The sequence below is a fragment of the Cupressus sempervirens genome, chromosome 7 (assembly GCF_028749045.1).
Source record: "Cupressus sempervirens isolate cs-2001-9-10 chromosome 7, ASM2874904v1, whole genome shotgun sequence".
NCBI lineage: Eukaryota > Viridiplantae > Streptophyta > Pinopsida > Cupressales > Cupressaceae > Cupressus > Cupressus sempervirens.
The window spans coordinates 147531403-147557082 of record NC_143124.1 but is presented as its reverse complement, the minus strand read 5'-3'; the positions used below and the strand labels follow the sequence as shown (position 1 = coordinate 147557082).

At 35.9% G+C, this 25680-nt stretch overlaps 1 pseudogene across 1 annotated transcript; it reads right to left on the bottom strand.

Annotated features, from left to right (window-relative positions):
• Window positions 1-18940: 18940 nt before the first annotated feature.
• Window positions 18941-23647, bottom strand: LOC149545951 (uncharacterized; annotated as a pseudogene). Its single transcript, XR_016353629.1, has 2 exons — window positions 22322-23647; window positions 18941-19568 (listed from the first exon to the last, which is right to left on the bottom strand). The product of XR_016353629.1 is annotated as an uncharacterized LOC149545951 (transcript).
• Between the last annotated feature and the right edge of the window lie 2033 nt (window positions 23648-25680).

Sequence of the window (25680 nt, the reverse complement as noted above, 5' to 3'; positions counted from 1 at the left end):
TAAGCTTAAGTGTAATTAGTGAATATTTAATTATACCAACACCTCCCCTTAAGTGCAACTTAAGGGAATGCACTTAAATTCACAATGCAGGATCTACTAGGCCATTTTAGGTACCCATGTACAATATGCAATGCAATATATGAAATGTAATCTCTCATAAATTGGAAAAAGAGAGAAAACCTCATGAGAAAAACCCTCCTCCAAAAAGAGAGATGAAAACAAGATGCATGGATGAATGGAGTACTCAAGACCCCCCAAAAATTGCTTACATCATGTATATACAAAAAATGATTCCCCCATAGGAAGGAAATAAGGAGACATGATATCCCCCCCCATAATGAAGAAGCTTCAATGTAGATGAAGAGTACCTGCAACAAAAATATAATCCAATGCCTACAAGAAACATGTCTCTCCTTAGGAAGAGATAAATACATCAAATGATGAAAAAGTTACTCCATGTAAAAAGTGAGGAAGGAGGAAGAAGGTCTCCATGTATGCATCTATGAAGACTGAATAGGTGTCTCCAACCTCAAAGATTCTATCACCATCAAGCTAAGCTATGAGATGTGAAAAATCAAGAGAACATGAAGAGTTGGAAAATCCAATCTCCAAAGAAGTTGAAGAAGTATCTCAAAGAGAAACCTCCTCAGATGTATTAACCAAATCTGCATTATGAGACTCATCTAAAAGAGCATCCAGGAATTCCTCCCACACTGCAAGAGCTAAAGCATAAAGATCATCCTGTTGTATAGTAGAACTCATGTCTGAAGAAGCAAGAGGTGGAGGAGTAGGAAGTTCAACACTTGTCTCAAAAACAAAATTATTCAAGTGTTCAATGTTCTCACATGAATTATTCACCCATGATAAAGGGTTAGGTACATCATTATCAACAAAATGTGCAAAAGAATACAAGCGTAATGTATGTACCTAATATAGACATAATTAGGAGTGAACTTAACAATTTTACCTTGTGCCTCATGAGTAATTTGGAAAATGGAAAAGATATTAGTGATCAAGGATGGTACAGAAAGAACGTCATTAAATGTACCCTCTCCCATAGGAATAGAACCTTTCCCACAAACCTTCATGTATGCATTATTACCCATCAATATAGGTTGAGAAGTACAAGGCTTAATAGAAGAAAACATATCCATAGAAGATGACATATGATGTGATGCACCTGAATCAAGAAGCCATTTAGCTTGCTCAGAATGTGTGGAAGCAATGAGTGCTTGTCCTTTGCCTCTAGATGATGATGTAGATGTAGTAGTTGCTTGATATTGAGAAGAAGGAGAAGACACTGATGAGGGCAACTAGATATTGTTCTTTTGAGGAATGTGAGTGAGCTCATCAATCTTCTTATGGAAACATTTATGCTCATCATGTCCTAACTTTTTGCAATAAGAACATTTATCTCTCTTTCTTATAGATGTTTCCTCTCTTGAAGAGGACTTGGATTCAATATTATGTTGTGAAGGAGGTTCATCACCTTTGTTATGTTGCTTAGGATCCTTGTGTTGTTTGTTTTCCTTTCCTTTGGAAGCCTTTGGAGAGGAGTCATTTGCAACCAACTCTTGATGCTTTGAAGGCTTCAATTGACCCATGTGTGCTAACTTTGCTTGTTCCCTTGTGAGTTGAGCTACAAATTCATTAAAAGAAAGCATTTTGTATGCACTACCAAGAGCATCAATAGTAGCATAGAATGTGGAAACAAAGATTGAATATTCAAGGCCTAGCTTGGAAAGAATAGATAATATCAATTGCTCATCATCTTTAGTAATACCACAATTAGAAAGATCTAATCTAATAGAATTGAACTTAGAGAAAAAGTCTTGAATATTGTTAAAATTACACGAACTTAAACCTATAAGCTCATTCTCCAATTCGAATTGTCTTATTCTATCAGGTTTACCGAAGATTCCTTCCAATGTAGTCCATGCATCATGAGGATGTGTCTAGGATGCAATATGATATAGCAAATAATGAGATATGGTGGATCTAAGAGAGCCAAGTGCTTTATCCCTTTGATCAAACCATTTCCTTCTTTTTGCAATACCTGTAGATGGTTCTAGATCCTATCCCAAGAATCATTCTAGGCAATCCAATACTCATCAATTGATTAGAAACTGATTGTTTTCATTTATGATAGTTATATGGAGTGAGTAATGAAACTTTTGAAAAATCCATAATGAAATCAAATGATAGCTAAAATAAGTTGATGACTCCTTCAAATTATTGATTCAATTAAGAAAACTGAAATCCAAGTGTTCAACAAGTGCAAATATAGCCAAAAAAGACCTATTTCTGAAAGTGATATGTCCACTCCAAATCATTGAAATATGATTATAGATCTAGAAAATAGAGGAAAAACCATTCACTTTCAAAAGAAATTGCACCTAAAAATGTTACTGAATGTGCCCAAATAGAGCCTTGAAAGTTGTGAAAAATGGGATTTGTGATTTTCAGAAAAATTCAAAGACAGAGATCCAAAATCACTTGCACCACTGTGTAGATTGTGAAATTATACTCCAAAAGAAAAAATAAAATACTCAAAAAAAGGAGCCTATATGAGGGAGATATCGCTATTTGAAAATCGCCTCTGAAATTATTTCCTCTGAATTGCAGCCACTGCACCTTCAAAAATCAAATGGCTCTAGAGTTGGCCTCAGATGTCCGATTTGGATGAAACAAAATTCAATTTAGGAGTTTTTGGACCTCCTCTATATGATGCCAACCTCTGATTTGCACCAGAAAGCTCCAATTTTCACTTGCAATAGAAGGTCACAAAATAGGACTCCCAAAATCTCCTCCAAATTGTGATGTCCAAATTGTCAAATTTTGCACCAACAATGAGTTAGACCAAGACTGCACTTCTTGAGAAGAGTTTTTTACCCCTTGAGAGCTTTGATACCATGTTAGAGTTTTAGGTGACTCTACATTACCCCTAGGATCGAATGAAAGACCAAGACAACTTCCATAAGAGATTGGCAAGACAATTGCATGAAGATGCAAGAATGTTATTATTGATAATAGACTTGATTAACATCCAATGAATTGATTTGAAATATACATAATAGGCCTCCTTATCTAGGAGAGATCATAGGAGACAATGATAAGGAGAAGATAAGCTATCACCCACACAAGGTGGAATCACATGTCCACCAAAGGTGGATCATCCTCCATTATGCAATAAAGTATGTGCAATGATGAGGATGATAATGTGATAAGTGCACTAAAGGTGGAATGAGATAACAACTATGACCACCTAGAGTTAATTCTCCTACACCATGTGTTTAATTGAGGTGGAAACTCCTAAGTGTCTCAATCATAAACTACTATGCAATGCATTATCCTAAGTAAGCTTAAGTAAGCGTAATTAGTGAATGTTTAATTACACCAACAGAAGGAAATAAACAATATTTACTTCTTGAATTGATATATGGTGCATTGGAAAAGTCACAAAATAATGACAAACTAGGGTTCAACCTAAGACTTATAATGTAATTACTTTGTTAGATGCTAGTTCATTGTAGAAGCATTTTGGAAGTTTATTAATCCATGTCTTATATATAAGGTAGTGAACTAATGTTCCTATTAGCCCCCACTTTAATCGCTATTAAAAAATTTATGGCAAAAATATATTTGAAACTAAGGTTTTGAATATAATATCTTTTATTTCATTTAGACCCTTTAAATTTCTTAATTCTTATTGTAGGAAGAATCATATTTTCTAGAATGAAAAAAACGGATTAAAAGGCTAAGAGTGAAATAAATGTTTGTCAGACGTTATTGTTGTCAGGAAGTTTGGCAAGCAAGTTTTTTGTTAGGAAGTTTAGCAAGCAAGGCTTTTTTATATTTAATATGCTAAATTTGTTGACACATATGGTCAAAGCCATGTTATATCAATTTCGAGAAAAATCACTAGACATGTATGGCAAACACTCATTCATGTAAGAGGGAGTAAATACATGTAAATCATTGTTTATACTATAAAAACATAACAACAAATTCATATAAGGCACATATACATGACAATCACCAAACAAAATTAGACCTTTGACAATATGTTTTATATAATATTGTTTACGTACACTTGTGTTTTGAGATAGATTTATAATATCATTATCTTTTTTCTTCATATAAAGTTAATTTTAAAATGAATCTATAACATTAAATTATGTAAGTTTATTTTTTAAGATAGATAGATATATTTATTTATTTTGATTTTAAGTTAATTTAAAAATGAATTTATAATCTTAACTATAAGTTTATTTTTTATGATAGACTTGTTTATTTTAAGATGCATATAAATATGATCTCGTAAATTCATTTTCTCATTTCAAGTTAATTTTAAAATAAATTAATATTGACTAAATAAGCTTTTACATTTACATATTTTTATTTTTTCTTACATTTTCTTCTTTTTATTTTAAGCATAATATATCATTTAATCTATATTATTTAATATTTAATTTCACATATTAAAATTATAGTATACAAATTTAATTTATGACACTTTTCAACTTCATAGACTAGCTCACCAAGAGCTCTTGTTTGAAAAAACTTATTTCAACCATATCCTAGGAATCAAATTTACATTTATTTTATTTATTCATTTCTTATAAGTTTGTCATGTCCCCTTTTCAAATAATTAAAAATAATAATCTTTGCTAAGGCAGGCAGGCCCAAAAAGGTGAAGTTTTAGCAAAAAGAGATAATCTTTGTAAGTGAATGGACTAATAAATGAAAATTATTATTAAAATATGTTTTATTAACCCCTCTTGGACGTGAGTTAGGGTTATGCCCTCTTTTAAGGGGTTTGGAGGCATTTTGAGCTCATTTTAAAACTTGATTTTTGCTCATTTCTTTGTTATTCTTCAGAGGTTGCCAAACCTATGGAGAAGGAGACCCAAGAACAGGAGTTTGCAGATTTCCAGGAAGGCTAAAAACGGGAGTTTGAAGCCATTCCATGTGCATGCTCATGCAGAGTTTGCCTTTGTGTTGAACAGTGCAGATTTGTGATTTTTTGAGTGTGTTTTTTGTAAGAGTTTGGTGTTTCCGATTGAGTATTTCATATCAGTTTGGGTTGCTGCTGTATTTCAGACTTTTAGATGTTAAAATAGAGCTGAATATATGTATTTAGTCATGATTATACTTCTATGATAGATTATTAGTGTTTTTGTGTTGTTTCCGAGCTATTCTATGTTGTTTTCGAGAGCCCGATGAGCATTGTTTTTATCCTCTGTTTGGGAGCTGTTGTGTAAATGTTATACAGATCTAAAAATGACATTTTGTAGGATGTTATGCTGCTGAAATTTCTATAAAAATGTCCACTTTTAAATTTACTAATAATATGTGAAGCTGTGAAGTTTTTGGCACTATTTCTGGCGTACCCGATTTGGAGTTTATTGAGAAATTGGTGGATCTTTGAAAGATTGGTTGTTTGATCTTAAAGATCTGATTAAAGGCTTGAAATATCATATAAAATCAGAAAAGGGACATTTCAGTGGTATCAGAGCTATGATCTTACCAGCTTGAGGGTTTGTAGAAGTTTGCATGTCAGTTTTGAGAACTACCCAAATCTTGCATGTCATAATTTATGGTTGCATGTTGCTTCTAATCAGCTGCATGTCAAAATTTATGGTTGCATGCTACTTTTAATCATTTGCATGTTAGTTCTTGGTGAATTTGGTGGTTGCATGTTGCTTCTAATCAGCTACATGTCAAAATCTATGGTTGCATGCTACTTCTAATCATTTGCATGTTAGTTCTTAGTGAATTTGGTGGTTGCATGTTGCTTCTAATCAGCTGCATGTCAAAATCTATGGTTGCATGCTACTTCTAATCATTTGCATGTTAGTTCTTGGTGTTTGAAGAAGTTATAACCTATTGGGGTTACACTCTACTTTATCCAGAATGGACAGGTATAGTACAGAGTCTCAGAGGACACGATCTTGGACAATTGATATCCAGAGTCAGAACAGTAGAAAGGATGGTTATTTAGACATTCGAGATAAACTTAGGAAAATAAGCCATGACATGTCTAAACAGTTGGTTGAGCACCACCGTATGATGAATGACATGTTGTCCGACCTAGCTAAGGTGGATAAGTTGACTAGATTTCTATTTGGCAGATTTTCTCACAGGGCAGATGACACAATTACCAAGAACTTGCATGAGGAGTTTGAGAAACAAGCTTATAGCCAGGCAGAGGTCTCAGATTCTACTCTACCACAGGAGGTAGTGGGTTCAGATGATGATTATGAGGATGTTGTTGTGCATGATGGTGAGATACCTGGTAGAGATGAGCAAACATTGAGCATTCATGAATTTGCTGAGAAAGAGTACCAGGCACAGTTAGATGCTTCATCACATGAGGTTGAGGCTGGTAGTACTTCACATGATTTGTCTAGCTAGCTGAAAGTGAACAAAGACAGTATTGTGACTTCATTATCTCATCATGACAAGTATGTGGAGTTAGTTGGTATTGGTCATATTACTCAGGTGAGGAGTTTGTTTGAGTTACTAGCTGATTCTAGTTTACGAATATGGACTCAAGATTGTTATATTGGCATTTGGGATTCAGTTGATTGGAGATCTTTAACACTTTTTGGTAGTAGTGTTTGTTTGGGTGCTATAATGGATTTGATTAGCAGATTGCACGGTGTTGTCTTTTCTTGTGCCAACAGCTTGTCTGATGTTGGTATTAGTTTTTATACACCGGTGTTGGGCTTTGTTCATATATCCAGTCGACCATTTTTGCTGGAATCTGTTAATGATCTTTCATATTTGGCAGTGTGTACAGATGAGTCTCAAGATCATATTGGCATTGATGACATCCAGGAGGATGCAGTGGGTAGTTTTGAAGACTTAGTTTCCTTGGTGGTTTCTTTTGGTACAGAGGAGTTGGATAGCAGTGCTACAGTTTTTGATACTTTGTATGATGATATGAGCTTTGGAGTTGATTCGCATGATATGGATGGTAATACTCTAGAGACCGATAACCTTGAGGATACTCCTTTAGATAGTCGTCAGAGGAGGTTTGTAGGATACAGTCTAGCCAGTGCGATCATGTGTCTAGTCAGTTGAGAGTTAGTGAGTGAGACATTGGTATTGTTTGCCAACATTTTGATATTTTTCGTCAATTGTTGGCAGTTTATGGATGGGGTTCTCCTACTAGTGATGAGCAGGGAGGTAGTTATCTTTCCTTGACAGAGTTCCACTCTTTATGGGAGGCTTTCCAGATTTTGAGACGGGATTATATGCAGTTGGTAGCCGATAGAGATTATCTTATGGAGTGGGGCAGTACAGCATACGATGCATTGTTGGCCAAGGAAGATGAGGTGAGTGAGCTTACTCAATAGTTTGAGGTGTAATGCCCCACCCGGAGATCCTTGGAAACAAGGATTCAAATCAAGCCAAGATATATATATTTTTTTTTTTAACAAGTATGAATGCACATGACAACATCATACAGGGATCACAACAATCGCAACGGAAGACTTCCACACAATCCTGGCAACCAACGAATCTCCGAACGCCACTACCAAACTGACACACACAAACAAAGCCAACAACGACAACAACAAGATGAGGGCACAAGAAATGACCACTCATCAACAAAACACCAAGCTAGGGTAAAATGCAGAATCCCGTAATTTGGCTAAGCCTGAAATCCTGAAGCCCTGAAAATTGGCTAAGTCTGGATTTCTGAAGCCCTGAAATTTCCTAGAATCCATAACTTATCTCTGAGAGGTCTAAAACCTATCTCAAACGATTTGTCGCATATATTAAAATATATCTTAAGAATTAAATATACGTCAACTTATACTTAAACGATATATTTTAAACCCCGAAGGACTACAACAAAAACCCAAAAACTGAATTTCAAAAGAAACCTCCTGAATTCAAAATGCAACAACATAGGCTCGAAGAACGCCCAAAAGGGTATCCAAAACCACTCTCAAAAAGATCGGATCACGAAGAAAAGTGCCCGCTGATGGCACGTGCAGGTTTTTCACAAAAACCGTGCAACACTTTTTACTATGGAAGGGCGATACTTCTCCTTAAGGTGTGCGACACTCTTCCAGTGTCGTACGACATTTCTCAAGAAGGCATGCGACACTTTTCAGCATCGTACGACATTTCTCAAGAAGGCATGCGACACTCTTTCAGTGTCGTACGACATTTCTCAAGAAGCCGTGCGATACTTTACAGTGTCGTACGACATAGTTTGCATGGGCGTGCGATACTTTTTAAAGTGTCGCACCATGCTGAACAAATGTCGCCCATAGAAACACGAAAACACTCCCATAAGCAAAAAGGACCAAAATAGAGCAAAGAACCTCTACACCAGGGAGTACCGGATCCACAAAGGCTTGAGGAATGAACACTCGAGTGCAAGAACAACACAAAAATGGAGAACATCAACCATCTAAACTACAACAGCATAGAACACACTGAATATAAACATCGCAGAGAACAAAAGCAACATCGCAATGTACATAAATACATCTCAGGAACAAAACAACCAAACTAAGTACGCAGTTCCTCCCAACCGTCAATAGCATCATAAGACCATCGTGGGTCCTAGCCATCCCCTGTGCGTAACATCCCAAGCCACCGACCAGATCGTCAGTACTGTCGTAATAGGGATGTCACTACTAAAACATGCAACAATATAATCATAAGGAAATCTAACATGCTAGTAGTAAAGCATAAAGATAATTCTACAATAGATAACATCACCTATCACATGCTAAATAGCAGTAAGCAACAGATATACTACTAAATCAAATAACGTCATATAATCATATGCTAAACATCATGATAAGGGAATGCGTCAAGTAAACTAACATCATCTAAACATGATATACAAGCATCCCAATGAAAGCATAAATCAAAAGAAAGCATACTCTGGAACCCAAAGTACCAAGTGAAGACATCCAGCAACGGTCGCACTAGGACAAAAGATCGTCTCTGTACACCGATCCCTAACAGTGGTGAAGGTAGCTACGCCTCCCAACCACGTGGCACCTGTAGGTCCACACCCACAGTGCTGATGGAGATAATGATCCAACCACAAACACACATAAAACACAACATCCATGGCTAACACTCACGCCAGACAGTATGATGGCTGCAACCAAGAACCTAAGACAATGCAAGGAGTACAGGTCCTGGTCAGACACTCAATAGGCTACTATGTAGGGACTAACATCATGGAGAGTCGCTTGGCATCAAAAAGCCCAAGCTAGGACTTGCGCAGATTCAACATCCCTTAACGGAAAGGCTCTTGCACCCCAGACCTTTTTATTATCTTAAGTTTTATTACCAGTCACACATTATATTTAATTTTCACTTAATTAAAGCTTCCTTCGCCAACCCTCTGAGCACAATGATCACCAGACTACGAGGTAGAAGCCCCCTCCATATGCTACCCTACCCTACCCATGCTCATCCTACGACAAGTGCCCGTGGGCATGCATACTCCCATCCCAACCCCAATGATCATAACTTCCAGCAAATCCACGGAAGATCGGGCCTCGCAAGTCACCCAACAAATGTACGCGTACGTACTCGTGTGTGGCGCACCATCATCACGAAGATCATAACACAAGGACAGGAATGAGAACACAATGCAAAGAAAACACCCAACCGAAAGCAACACGGGAAGGACGGATTCTACACGAATCCCAAAGCCAACAAAACCATACATCATAAAATCACTCAACCGGCCTCAATCCGAGAGTATGGATTCTACAAGAATCCCAATGTTGTAACAAGACCAAACATCATGAACTCACTCAATCGGCCTCAATCCGAGAGTATGGATTCTACAGGAATCCTAGCGTTCACGAAACAAAAGCAAAGGTCTAAAAGAAACCATAACACCAGGTATAAAATCACTCAACCGAACACAATGTCGAGCGTACGGATGCAACACGCATCCCAATGCAACATAACAGTGCAAAAGTGGTGTGACTGATATCCAAACGGATCATCAAGGTCCACGACCCACATTGTGCCAAGAAAACTCGAGAAAACATGGCGACACGCAAAACGAGGTAAAAATTTTGAAAATTGAAAAACTTCAAAATTAAAAACCCATTTGGCCTTTGGGTTCAAAAACCCCAAAAATCCAAAAATAAATAAAATCAGACACCGTATGCAAAAACGGCCAGCATAACAGCATAAAATCCCAAACCCTCATCTCAAAAAACAGAGAAACGTTCATACCCACCCAATCGGGTAGAACTAGCATACAGAAACGGAGGGGAACACTAGTTCTCAGCCTCCAAACAAACGGCTACCAAAAACAGAAGCAGAAACGGAGCAGAACCAATAAAACGGGAAAGCCCTACCTCACAGCCAAAAGGGCAAAACGGAAATCTGAACCATAAAATAAATATCCCGCAAAAGTAGCTGAAAATCGCGGCAATCCAAGGTTTCTCCGAGCTGGATCCAACGAGCCCAACCTCGCGACGATCCCACACCCGTAGCTCCCACAACGAACAAAACAGTAAATCCTCATGAAGAGGATTTTGGGTTTTACTCTCCAACTTTCCAATTCAAAAGTGAGAAGTGAGGAATTAAATTCCTCTTTGGATATTTATTCACTTTTCGAGTGAATAATCGATTAGGGCATTTAACCAGCCAATCTAGTTAAACCCCGAATCGACCCAAACGAAAACAGGCTATTCCTATAAATAGGAATTCATATATGGCAAAGCTGCCAGAAATTAAAATAAATCAATTAAAAGCTCGAAAACCCAAAAACACAAAAATCACCTTAACAACTTTCGCGACAATGCGAACCTTTAAATGCACAGACACGCTTACTGGTCTAATCACATAATGCAAATGAGTTCGGATTTAATAATCACCGAAAGGTTTAAATTAAACATTTTAATAAAGGATACGTCGACCATATAAGGACGACATTGGTAAAATATGAACGGCTGAATCACTAACTCCATGTGCCACTGCCAGGAATATAAATCCTGCACACTAAACAACACGATCAAGTGCAATTGCATATAATAATATAGCCGAAGCAATAAATGCATTAAATCACCTAATTTAACCATTTATTTAATTATATTAAAATAATCTATTTACATCACTCACGTTCGCATAAAGCATAACAATGCAGGAATGAAGTAAATAACCATAGCATTAAATTTATCACACAACATAATAAGAGATATGTCCAAATACCAGATAACATCAGAAAACACACTGTCATCTCAAAATGGCATCATCATGCAATATGATTAATTGAACAGCATAGTAGTCTAAAATCCATGATACTGGAATCAAAGTGTAGCATTTGACCATCGGGTCCTCTCAAATGTAAACATAACATGAGTAACAAATATCTCTCTAATCAGAAATATAACAAGGTAAATGCCTTAGCACATAACCCAATAAATCAACATGGACAATCCATTCTAATTACTTACACATTTAATAATGATTGATTACTCTGCATAAAAAAGCATTTAAAACACATAAGCAAACACAGTAAAAAACATGACTAACCACTGCTACAGGAACCTAGTCCAGTGTAGCATGGTAAAAGAACATAGTGCAATCTCTGCACACATCTCAAGGTAATCACGGAACAACCTCATGATACCACATCGATCCTAGTAACCACTGGCACAAACGTCAGTGAACCAAGAATCACATCATAATCTCAAAGATCAGACAAAAGCATAAACAAAGCAACTGATAAAGAAACATAAATCCAAACACCTCAATGGTGTAGACCACTCAAGTCACAATCATGATCCCATCACAACAAAAGATTAGCAAGGTTGCATCCATCAGGACGACTTACAAAAGTCAAATGGAAGAGGCACTACATGAGGTGACTTCTGAGATTCTTGAGAGTACACAGTTGGCTTTCAAAGAGTCACAATTTCATTTGGCTAAGGTGACCATAGAGTTAGAGCAACTACAGTCTTTAGTAGATTCTGTACAGTCACAAGCTATGGTGTCTGGTGATCCGAGGATGTCCATGGTCGAGATTGTCAAAGATAGTGGAGATGGGGATGCATCCATCCTTAATACTAACATTAGCATATCGGGTTCGTCCCCACTAGAGTCAGGTTCAGTTGAGTTGGGTGCTGCAACAGATTGTTGTGGTATGCCTGACATGGTGGTGACCTCTAGTAGTAATGGCACGGAGACTAGAGATGTTGTATCAAAGACCATGTGTGATGTTGGTGAGCTGACAGTTGGCATGGTTCCTGCTAGTAATACTACTCCCTTGGTGATGTCTTCAAAGGTAGTAGTCAGTTCCAACTTGGTTAGTGATCGATTGCAATTAGTTACATCTGGATTGGAGTCTGAGCCACTGACTGAGATTGGCGCATTCTATCGACATTATATTGTGAGGCATGCTCATCAATTCACCTTTGATGACCATGTTGATGAAATGATGATACAGAGGTGTACTTTGGTTCCTAGTGCTTATCATCAGTTATGGGATAGTTTGATGCCTCAGGATGAGAGTTGTGATGGGCACGACATGGCGATAAGTTCTGCAATTGACAGTTTGATAATACATGACTTAGAGCAAGAGTTTTGGAGTGATGCTTCAACGGGTGTTGTTATTGATTCTACTCCTTTGGCTATGACATCTCCTAACTTAGCTGGTGATCAGACACAATGAGTTGTATCACTTGTTCATGGTGAGCTATTGACTGAGGTTAGTTTTTTTTATCAACATTATATTGTAGGGTATGTACATCAGTTAGCATTTGATCCTTGTGTTCAGGAGTTGATGGCAAGCAAATTTGGTTTGGGTTCCATTTCTTGCTGTTTATCTTGTGATGGCTTTTCACCATCAGGGGTGCATGGGAGTTATGGTTATGAGACAGTTGTCGATGATCTGCAGAGCTGTGTTGACTGCAGGAGTTGTACAGTGTGTGGATTCTCCATACTTGGTACAGTTTCATTCGAGAGCGTTCACCATTGTTGCAAAGTTGGATTGTACATCTTGTATAAGCCAGTGGGATGCGTTGATGGTATTTACTATGTTGGCAGTTTGATTTGTCCACTTTACTTGGATTTTAATGTTCTAAGAGTTTGTTTCTTGTGGGTTTCTGACTCTGGAAGTTGTGATTTTGGAGTTTGGTTGAGCTATAATTGTCAGTTTGATTATGGATTCCTCCTAGTCATATTGCAGAGGATATTGCAGGAGCCTGTGTTAATTGGCAATAGTATAGTTCATGACTACATTTGGGATCCAGGTGGATTGATTGGTTTATTATTCAGCCATTGCTTGAGGACAAGCAATATTTGGGAGGGGAGGACTTGTCATGTCTTCTTTTCAAATAATTAAAAATAATAATCTTTACTAAGGCAGGCAAGCCCAAAAAGGTGACGTTTCAGCAAAAGGGGATAATCTTTGGAAGTGAATGAACTAATAAATGAAAATTATTATTAAAATATGTTTTATTAACCCCTCTTGGACGTGAGTTAGGGTTATGCTCTCTTTTAAGGGGTTTGGAAGCATTTTGGGGTCATTCTAAAACTTGATTTTTGCTCATTTCTTTGTTATTCTTCAAAGACTGCCAAACTTGTGGAGAAGGAGAGTCAAGAACGGGAGTTTGCAAGTTTCCAGGAAGGCTAAGAACAGGAGTTTGAAGCCATTTCATGTGCATGCTCATGCAGAGTTTGCCTTTGTGCTAAACAGTGCAGATTTGTGATTTTTCGGGTGTGTTTTTTGTAAGAGTTTGGTGTTTCCGATTGAGTATTTCATATCAGTTTGGGTTGCTGCTGTATTTCAAACTTTTAGATGTTAAGATAGAGTTGAATATATGTATTTAGTCATGATTATACTTCTATGATAGATTATTAGTGTTTTTGTGGTGTTTCCGAACTATTCTATGTTGTTTTCGGGAGCCCGGTGAGCATTGTTTTTATCCTCCGTTTGGAAGCTATTGTGTAAATGTTATACAGATCTAAAAATGTCATTTTATAGGCTGTTATGCTGCTAAAATTTTTATAAAAATGTCCACTTTCAAATTTACTAATAATATGTGAAGCTGTGAAGTTTTTGGCACTATTTCTGGCATACCCAATTTGGGATTTATTGAGAAATTGGTGAATTTTTGAAAGATTGGTTGTTTGATTTTAAAAATCTGATTAGAGGCTTGAAATATCATATAAAATCAGAAAAAGGACATTTCAAAGTTGAAGAGCATTACGAGGTTTGATTACACACTAATATTGCTACCTAGAGTGTAACAAGGTGAGTGGTCTCATGTATTGTAACTTACAATTTTATCTTTTGAATTTGTGGAAGTTGAGAAGATTTTAAAATTTTAAAATAGTTTTTAATATTAAAAACTTGGAAAAAATGAGCACATCTTACCATGTGGCAAAACTTTTCCCTGCCTTGATGGAGCTAGAAAAGCCCCACCTCTTTTTCACCAGGTCAATAGGGGCTCCTATTTTAGAGGAAAATTTTTTAAATAATCCTTTAGCCCCCAAAAAAATTTCATGAAGCCTCTATTCCCTAAAACATAGAGTGCAAGCACCCTTCATGAGACCCTTGCCTTAGAGAAGGGTCAACCCTTTTAAGCAAACTAATACCTATTAGACCATTGTCTTCAACAATGTCTGCCAAAACAAGGTAGACCATAATCCAGTATCAGACTACCATCAAACATAAATAGACCAAAATTTAAAACACTACTAGAGATGATCACTAGAAAAATCCTATTTCGCCAAATAAAATAATAATAAAACCCTAAACAAAATACCCAAAACCAATAATCGTTAGACAATTAGAAAAAAAGAGTGCAAAAATGAAGGTTCTAATGACAAAATAGAAAACTAAAGTACCCTCCAACAATTTTGCTAGGAATACAAAAGTAAAAGCCACAACAAAAACAAAAAAATCTCTATATTCCAAAATTAGAATTGCCAATGCACCATTTTATACATCATCGAATATTGATCCTGACTCGAAACAACTAAAAATATTATTAATATATACTCACTTCTGTTTGTAGTATCGGGATCTCAAATCTTTATCAGGCCACTCTGAAATTAGGGACTTCAAATCTTTAGCAGAAGATTCTGAAATGTATCATACAAAGTCTTCTGTCTGCCCTCTCAAATGAAGGTTTCAAATCTTTACCAGAATGAAATGTATCATACAAAGTCTTCTGTCTGCCCTCTCAAATGAAGGTCTTTCAAATCTCTACCAGAATATTTTGATATGTGTTATAGAAGGTCTTCTGTCTGCAACAATTCACATAGAAATTTCTGGAAATCTTTCACTTTACATTTTACAAGAACTGTCAATGAAAGTTATTTTTATGGGAATTGTTTTTTAATTTAATTCATTAGCTCTGCATTCACCACCGCCAGCTGTAGTGCAGCAACACCAGATGAAATGGAGCAGTTCAGAAGCACAATACCTGCTATGGTATGGCAACAAATAATGGAAATTTAAAGTTTTATAATAAAAAAGTCCCAAACAAAACATTAGGCCTACTTCAAGTAATTTTTTCTTCGTTATTCATTAGTTCGTTATATTTTTAATTGAAAAATCATAGAACTACCAGCAAAATGTTGCTGGCCAATAAGAGAGTTTGGGAAAAGCATTGAAAAAACTCAATTTAATAGTTAACCTGTCACAAACTTCAGAGAAAATTAAATGAGCAAGTGAAAACATTAGTTTCTGCAGGGACTAATAACAATGACATTTGTATGCCTCTAAAACATGGATTGTGCATTTCCAACTGTACGATTCAGGGTAAATCTGACAAAGGAGTAATAAGACTGCAAATAAAAAATTTATACCACAATTAACTGGAAGCAGGGGTAGACTACACATGGGAGAATAAGAATACCCCAATGACTTGTTAGATTAAGAATAGCACAATAACTGTTGGATCAAAGATGCAGAACCCTGTGAATATGCTCACAGAACTCACAAGTACTCGCAGTCACAAGTACTCGCAGTCACAGCTCTAACACGAGCCACTTAATTTCCAAATAACTCATCACCAAGTTTTCTAAAAACTTGTGATTGTTTTGGGAAAAATTCCCTCTTAAGTGGGGTTTTGTTTGCAAAATTCTTCATAAATGTGTCACCATACCCCGTATAAATGTGAATTTTCTGCATTTTATTTTGGGGTTTTCTTTCGTGTTCAAGACATTACTTTCTGTCAGGAACTGAGAGAACTTCATTTTCTTCTGTGTACAGCTACCGACAGACAATTAACAGAGATTTTATTCTAATTCTTTTACAGTTCACAGTTGAACAAACTTTCATTGTTGGAGCCAACAGTTGAATTTTTAATAATGTATCCTTAGCAAGCACCAGTTATCAAAACTGAAAGCTTTTGATCTCTTGAGGTCAGTAATTTTGAACTTGGAGTTGCTTTACTTTTGAACAACCAAATTTTGCAATGACAGCCCCATTTAGAAATATGATGCTTACCAGGGAAGATACACCTCTACACTTCATGGTGACATTATTCATTATGTTACTTTTGAATATATTCATAAAAAACTGGTAGGAAGGTTTTCGAATATCTTCACAATTGACTCTCTGTGCTTAAGTCTCTTCTGTAAATTATATATAGTTCTAGTCCCTAGCTAATGATATGCAAGGCAAACAAAGCAAGAACATAAATTTAGTTGCATTTCCTTTGATAAATTTTTAAATAAAACTAGAGTTGCAGTTGAAATTCAGCAAAGAAGAATCTCATATATACAACAATCAACATTCATCAAACAGATTTATTCACAACACTAGAGAACAACACAATAACATATTTTCGCTGTAAAAAAAACCTTACTCATGGATACTTCAAGTTAAAAGTTAAAAGCAATGATAAAGAGGGAGAAAGAAGCTTGGGGAGAAACCATTCCATGTTTTTTGACATTTAGGAATCTAAGAAAATCAATGCAAGGTAATTATCATAAGATAAGGATTCATGGAATATCATTGATTTACATATGATAGTAATCAGTAATATGTTCTAATAATTTAGTATTAATGTATGTTTCTGAAGAATATTCAAATTGATGTATTTTCAAATGTTTACTAATTTTTTACAAGTGCCGTGGTTAAATATTTTTGGGCCTGCTAAGTTAATGCTTAATCCGAGTTTTCCAATTATGGACTATACAATCAAAATAAGTATAATATTGAAGAAAGTCTTTAAGTGCAATATTACATTAAAGCTGCAATATGACCTAACTTTGTGGAAATACCACTGGACTCAGAAAATATAGGCTGCTGTGACAATCACTTTTATTGTTGAAGTTCAAGCTATGTAGAAGAAAGAAATTGTTGACTTCTTCCATAAGTGGAATCTTTATAGTAGATTTCTAGTGATTGTTCACTTTGAACAATATGACACAATGTGTAAGTATTCAAAATATGTCAATGGCTCACCTGAAAAGGAAGAATCTCTTGATGAGAATAGATTTTTATTATGTGATCTAACGAATCAAATATATACACAAGTTCCCAAATTCCATCTCTCCAAATTTCAAATTAAAAAAGAATCATTCATGGTGCACTAGTTCCATGGTGCTCCATCAAGTTGTCTCATGACCCTTGCAAAAGAATAGATCCACGAAATCCTAAACTAAATAAACAACCATCCATGTTTAGCTTCATCTACACTAGATCTCTGCCCATCTTCGAAGTGTGAACTTCCATTCTCAACTGTCCATTGTCACAAAACTACCAACCACCCCTACCTACAAGAATGCGGTGATGCTTCCCAAAGAAAATACTGTTGCAAAGCGAGAAACTAGCTGAAGGTTAAAAAAAATTCCTCCAACCTTTGATGTCCACCACCATTTCCTTTGATCTCCTAAGACTTCACAACTAAAAATTCTCTACTAACTACCTTCATTATTTTCAATGTTTTCTTCATAACCACCTTTAAATTCAAATTTTTGTTTTTCATGACAAATGACACACTGAGCGTTGAAGATATTCATGCCAACCATGTGTTACAAAGATAACAAAAAAATAATAAGGTCTCGTTTCTTTGAGGAACCCTCAGTATCAGTTTCTATCTCCAATTTTACTAAGGTAAATTATATAAAGCAAAAGCTTTGAAATCAAACTTTAAATACTAATAATACAATTAGCACCAAGCAGAATTGAAGCTTCGTCCTTGAAGGCTAAAGTTAAGCACATGTGCCAATTGAGCTACTTGTGACAAAATGTCTCAATTCCAATTAATTGAAGTTTCACACCATCATTTAAATTACCTCTACTTATTTTTTTCACGACTGTTTATGCTTCTTTATCCAAACAGTTATCTAAAGATCAGAGAAAAATATTTTAGAAACATACCTTGTACCAGTCTCTGAAAGGAGCTTGCTATGGGCATCTCAGACTAGAAGCTTTCTAGGTAGTTTATTCCTTCTCTTGTGACTTAATAAAATATGCAAAGCTTTCCCTCAATGCACAAAATTTACATACAGCTGAACTATCAAGGCATGAATTCATAGGCACTCTTGTAGCCTTTCTATATTTTCATTTATAATACAAATTTTTTTGTGCTCTTGCTGTCATTCTTAAGAGTTGATTGTAGTGAATAATGTTGTGATGAAAACTCTAGGGACCATTGGGAACAAAACCTAAACCAAATCTCCAAGGATGACCAACAGACTCTGTTCTATGCTCCGTCAAAATTGGCTGAAATTCTGTATTTGTCGTAGCCCAACAATATGTAGACTATCTTCATCAAGCTTGCAGTGATGGATCCACAGAAATATTTTCAAAGTAACTTTGTATTCGACTTCAATCACTGCCTATGTTTCTCTGAGTTCTCCTTTATGAATGCTCTTTGCTTGAAGGCAAGGATTCACTTCCTACTCACAGGTATATAAAGGATAATTGTTCTGGAAGTATTGAAAATCATAAGCATACACAGAATAATAATCAAACTATAATTTCACTAAATCGATAACTGTATACTATAATTAGCGAAAGGCTATCATTTGTGAAAAACCTACTAGCAAAAAGTAATGTCTCACACCAGGAAACAACAGTCATTCTGAGAGCTCCAAATTATTTTGGATGGGATCTAATTGAGATTAAATTGCTCTGGCCATAAATGCTCTTCATCGAACCGTAAGGTAATGCTGACCACCTATTTTGTTAAAGCTTTAGAACTGATTGGCCCCCTTTTCTTCCTCTGCAGAATATCATCCTTTGTGCTTAGGAGTGGCAGCTGATAATATAGTAAATGTATTTCTTGTTTTAAGTTCGAAATTTTTTTTTAAGAAGCCAAGGCAAAGAGGTGAAAGGAAACCCGATGTGGTTGACTTCCCTGTCAACCACACAGACTTCACTATTGGACCTCAGAATTTCCAATTGACTATCTCCCATGCCATCCCTGTTTTTAATCCTGTCAGAGGTCCAATTTTTCTTAATTATAACACTCTCCATCAGCAGGAGCCACACCTTTGCAAGGTTCATATTCATTTGTCCATATTTGATCCTGCTACTTTTCCCATATTAGATATATCTCCAGTTCTTTTCTGCTTCCCTTCATCTTCTCCACCTGAATATATTTACACAAGAAGATTTATCAAATTTCAATTTTCATTTTAATTACAAATGCAATTTCACACAGCATTCATTAACTTTTGTATTTTTTCATCATTATTGTCATTTCCTAATGAAACAGGGTATGAATAAGATACTGCAGGGCACAATGTTTTTTATTTTAATATTATATATCGATTGATCAAAAAGACAGGTACAAAAATGGGAGGGGAGGCAGGGCCTCAACCCAGCAAGTTTACATCATAATAATCAATGAACACTTACAAAGTTGTATCATGTTTTTGCTTAGAGTACTTATAAAATTAATAATAAATTATTTAATAAGTTTATAAAATGTTTTATAAAAATGCAATCGGCATAACCATTGTACCTCCCTTTAGCTCAAATGTTAGTAATATAATATGAACCACATCGAAATACCTCTTGCATTATTACATGCACACATAACATGTTTAGCCAGCACTTCAGTCCATTCACCATTTAGCAATATGTTGATTTCCTTTCAGCTTATAGCAATTTTCTCTTAAGACTTATTATAATGTGATCTTTAAAATTTCAAAATGTGCATGAACAAAAAAAAGAAAACAGCAATATTGCGATCTTAATTGTTGAAGAATATTATCAAGATCCTCCGCAGAAAAATCTCTGACTTGGTCAAAGTTAACTTGGCAGCCTTGATCGATAATCTGGCTATTTCAAATAAAATGGAGAAGTGATCAGGAGTATTAAAACTTCCCGTGTCCATATCTAAGAAAAATCTTTCCAAAAAGGACCTTTATTTTGTCCAAAAATTTGCCTTGACCTTTGTGATCATGCTATACGTTTCATTGTTTATATGTATATGTTTAGGATTACAGATTGGAGCTCCTTACATGGATACCTCTTTGATGTATTGTAGTACAAATTGAAAATAAACGTCAAAATCTGTGAAAACATGAAAAATTCATCTCACAACTTAGTAATACTGTGACCACATCCTCTGCCAAAGTAGAAAGTCCATGGCATACAGTCTGGTTGTTTATTGCTTCTCACTTATGGTGAAATCCAGCTCAATACAACTTTTTCATGACTAACACAAACATATATGATGAAGTAATCCACAAGAAAAAGAGTCCCAGCACTAACATGCCGAAGCTTTTATTCAATACCATTTAAATAAAGGGCATTCTTAACAATATCGTTCTTTTATGTCGCTGAAAATTTGCAATCAAATCATATCCTGTGAAAGGTTCAAGCATTTAGCTAGAAGTGGCTTCCCTATACACTTTTATTTACCATAATGTTAATAGAAAACATTATTTCCACATTAATGCTTCAAAAAAGTGAACTGCCAACTATAATTTCAAGGATTTAACTGTCTCTAGCTAAAGATCATATTCTTCCAGTCCTAAAAACAATATCACTGTTTCACAAAATGAAATAAATGAGGCATGAAATGACATGACTACAAGCAATGTGAACTTCATATAAATGAAAGTTACATGGAGCTTTTTTTTCTGGCTTCCTTTCAGGAATTGAAGTAGCACTTTTTAATTAACGCAACCTAGTGTTCTGACATATCAAAGGCAGCAAGAAACCAATGGACGATGCAAATAATAGCAGCTCTAGCAAACCATTTCCAAATTATGCAGGCTAAAGTATGAATTCATCCAAGGCATAGAAATGTCAAAATCCAAGGTACTCCATCAAACTAAAGCATAATCAGAAATCTCAGACAGCAATATTGATAGTCTCAAAGTAGAACGAAATTGAGTAGGGTTTTAATAAAATTGATTTGCAAAAGTAGAAAGAATATTGCAGATTGGATATTAGGCCACTACTAGCTGCAAGCAGGGAAAAATTTACGCGTGAGAAGAAGAATCCAAGGTTGACTTAGAAGCTCAAAGATTACTCAGGTTGAAATCTATATCAAAACTCAAGTAGATTACGTATATCACAATGTCTAACCAATAAAACGAAGTAGAATACTGAAGAAAAATCTTGACTGCACTCTCTTATTCGGATTACAATATGACTTTGTATGATACTATGAACGCCATTGGGCTTGGAGAAAATAAGACTTTTCTGATTATCACTGTTATTGTTGAAGTTCAAGCTATGTAGAAGAAAGCAATTGTTTCAATGGTCTGTAAGTGTAAATCTCAATTGTAGATTGGAGAGAAAACTATGGGTGGAGCTAACCTGATCTAGTAATTGTTCTCTTTGATCTAATCTAGAGCAGAATGATCCAAACATGAAAGAATTTGAAGTAAAGCTTAAGCAAAATCCATATGACTCGCCCTTCAACTGATGTCAATATGTCCATGACTCATACAGAAAGGAACACGCCATAGAACCTTATAGCCCATGATGGCAAATAATTTTCATTCTTTAATCTAATGAATCGATTACATACATCCTTCTAAGTAAAATAAGGTTGCTTCCCTTTCGCAATGACACTAAAAGCCTGAATGGCATGCACCATATATCATGGATTTTAAATATATCTGCAGTTTCTAAAGAACATTATATAGTGAGGTAATGGGTGTCTAATGTTTAGCAGCTAGCTTGAAACGTAGAAGCCGCGCTTAGACAAAACACAGAGCAACAGAGCATACTTAAAAAGAACAGGGAAACAAAATCACAATTTAGTCTCAATAGACATGACGTTTCAAAATTCTTATTTTGCACTTCACTAATTAGCCGTAATTCGATGGAAGTGATATATTTAACGTTTTCTTCATCAAATTAGGGTATCAGTAACATTACCTTGACCTAGACGAGTTTTACGCCCTTCTACTTCAGTCCAACCATTGAAGAATCTGCGGTAACTTTTACTTTGACACTTCATCACTTCCATAAAATGCTTTGCCTTAGGAGATTGTATGATCGCTAGACTTGATTTGAGTACTGTACTGACCAAAATATTTAAAGAATCTTTTTTTACTTAATGCTAAAAAATCAACCAGACTAAGTACACAGTTGCAGTGCGGATTTACCCTCAGATATTCAAAGAGTTCATAGCGAGGTTTGAGTGTCTTCTCCAGGCTGTAATTCAGGATAAAAGGACGTGATGCAATAATCTCGGGCACCAGACCTGCAGTGTTTATCAAAAAATCCATGTTTTCCATTATTTTCTTAGCTGAACTCAGAAGGATTCTAGGATTACTCCAAACAATTAGACGAATCTCTTCCTCCGCCAGACCAAGGCTCGCCAAATTCTTAGTCTTCTTTTCCAGGGTTTCAAAACTAACACAGAGAACCGTACTAAGGGCTCGCACAAATGCTGCGGAACCTTCTTCAATGCCTAAATTATTCTTCAAGTACTCCACTTTAGGTGTTACCTCCTTGAAATCACATAACAAAAGGTGAGGTATCCGTCTGAGAGCCTTGCGCAGATGGTCATTGGAGCCAAACAGGCTTCCAAAATGGGGAATTCTAGGAGCGAGAGTGTTTTCTACGCTCGCAGTAAGTATTCTAGGTCTATGAGATATAATAAATGGGACGTCTTCAGAAGCCAAGCCTAAAGTTTTCATGAATTCTATCTTGGGCTTCAACTGCCCATCCACTTTGAGAGAAAGAACACTTGGGCAACTAAGAATGGTTCTCTTGAGCTGATTCTCAGTAAATCCGGAGTCTTTAAGGATACGAATGGCTTCTCTAGCAGTGTGGTCGGATTTGGTCCTCGACAACTTTGGTGTTTTTCTCATGACAGCTGTCACCTGAGAAGAAGAAAACCCACATTCTCCTGTTAAAAAATCTGAAATGACATTGAGCGAGGGTGCGGATGGAAATGATGATGATGATGAAAATGGTGCAAACCGTAGAAGCCTCAGAGGTAGGCATGGCAAACATCTGATTGAAGAAAGAAAGAATTTTGTATACAAAACTGCCATCGCATTATCGGAGGATCACTGCAAATAGCGGCCATCGGTATTGAAGGCCATTTGAGCAAAGTAGATTAGGGTTTATGCACGCGTGTCGCACGAGATGATTATTATATTTTCATAAAATTCAATAGGAGAGGAGCTAGGTGGACACTTGAAAATATTTTTAAAAATTTTCCACTTCAGCTGGTCCAAAATCAAAATTGAGTCCATTTGAGAGTCGGAAGTTGTGTGTTTAGACATGATTGGCATGACATAAGTAAGATTGGGTTTTTCACATGTGCGTTTAGCTAGTCATGGGAGCGGCACCTTAGGTACACGATACAGTGGATGCATAGCGTATCGTCGGTGCTCTACCTTATCCTCTAGCATGACTTCCAATACTACAACATGTAGCTACATTTACTACGCATCAAGTCACCTTAATTTCCTTTATTTGGATTGTATTTCTAATTGCAATTCCATTTAATACACCTTCTTCTTCACGAATCAAGACTGAACAATACTTTTAAGCTCTGTTTGGTTGTTGGAAGATGAGGGCCAAAATCGGGTTATCAGGGGTAAAATCAGGTTTTGCAAAAAAAATGGGCGTTTGGTTTGTTAAAATTATAACATGGTTTTCAATTTCATCTTCCAATTTTGGTCAAAAATTGGAAGATGTTTCTTCCAATAAAAAGGTGGAATTTGAAATTAAAACCAAGTTTTGAATTTTATGACAGTTTTTTTAATAATACTGTGGGGTCCACGGTATATTCATCTTCCGTGTCAATCAAACGGACTATTGGCTTTCCAAACCACAAAACCAAGTTTTCGAAAACCTAGTTATGCCACAAATTCATCTTCCCCAACCAAACGGGGCCTTATTCATGTCTATCTTCGAGCATTTGATTAGTTGGGAGCCCAAACATGCTTGACAAAGATCCCTGCAAAGACTAAATGTTGGCATACTTGCTCGCGAATGGACTACATTCCTCTTCGACTTTGCAGGTATATATGTGGTTTTTTCCTTTTTTAAGTTTGTTATTTCCTTTTTTTCCCACTTACCTATGACTACTAACTATTGTCTTGTTTTTCTTTGATGTTTCTTGTGGTTGTACGCTAATTCTTCCTATTTCTTCATAATGTAGGAGATTTTGAGATGGAGGTAGACAAGGAGTAGTTGAGGGAGGAGCTATGGGGGGTTGAATATCGTTCAATCTTTGACGAAGGTGAGGATAACTATGCTAACTAAGGTCACCTCTCGCTATTGAGCCCACTTAAATCTGTGTGTTTTTTGTTTTTCTTTGCTTGTTTCACTTCTTTTCATTCCTTTGGTTGTTTTGTTAACACATTTCTCCAATATATGTTGTTTTGCATGTGTTTGGTTTGAAACAACTTACATATATTGAATTGTGTTTTTTAACACAATTTACTTTGTTCATTAACACTATTTCCTTCAAGGGAATCAAACTCCTCTATTCTAGTGGAGTGGTGTGTTTTCAGTGAAGAAAGTTTGCATTTTCTTTGGTTGTGAAGCATCCATGTTCATTTTCAGTGTCGTATTATGAATATATATTATTAGTCCTAATTGATAATGTAATTGATGATGCTATGAATGTATGTAAAAGAGTCATATCAATTGTTATGTTGTCATTAATATCAAGTCTTAGTTGGCTAGACATTATGCTAACTCAATAGAGTGCCATATCGTTTGATTGATGAAGAGGATTTGAAGAAAGTATGTTGATGGCAGAGTTGATAAGTATGGTATTCAATGGGTTCTTGAATGAGTTGGACGGTGATAATGTAATGTTAGTTTGATCGGTTTACAATCATGCAATAATGTAATGAATTGAGCTATACAAGCTATATTGAGTGACAAGATTAAAGAAGGAAGATAATATTCGTCAAGTGACTACAATCTTCATTGAGTGGTTGGCAAAGCAAAGTTGGAACTTTAGTATTAACCACTCATAAGCTTAGTACTTGACCAAGTGGTATATTACCTAAGTGAATTGTTATGTTCACCAAGTATCAACAAGAAGAAAAAAGTTTGTAAAGACAAAATCTTAGCCCACTTTTGATGGAAATTAAGAATGATCAAGAAGTTCAAAGGCATGAGACAAAGTCTATTTCAAGATCTACAGATGGAAAACACAATGAAGATTCGATGATGGAGATTAAAGAAGGATAAGGATGAGCACAAAGTTCTATGAAAGTTCTATTTTCTAAGTGTCTTAACGCATTGAATCTAAGATCGAT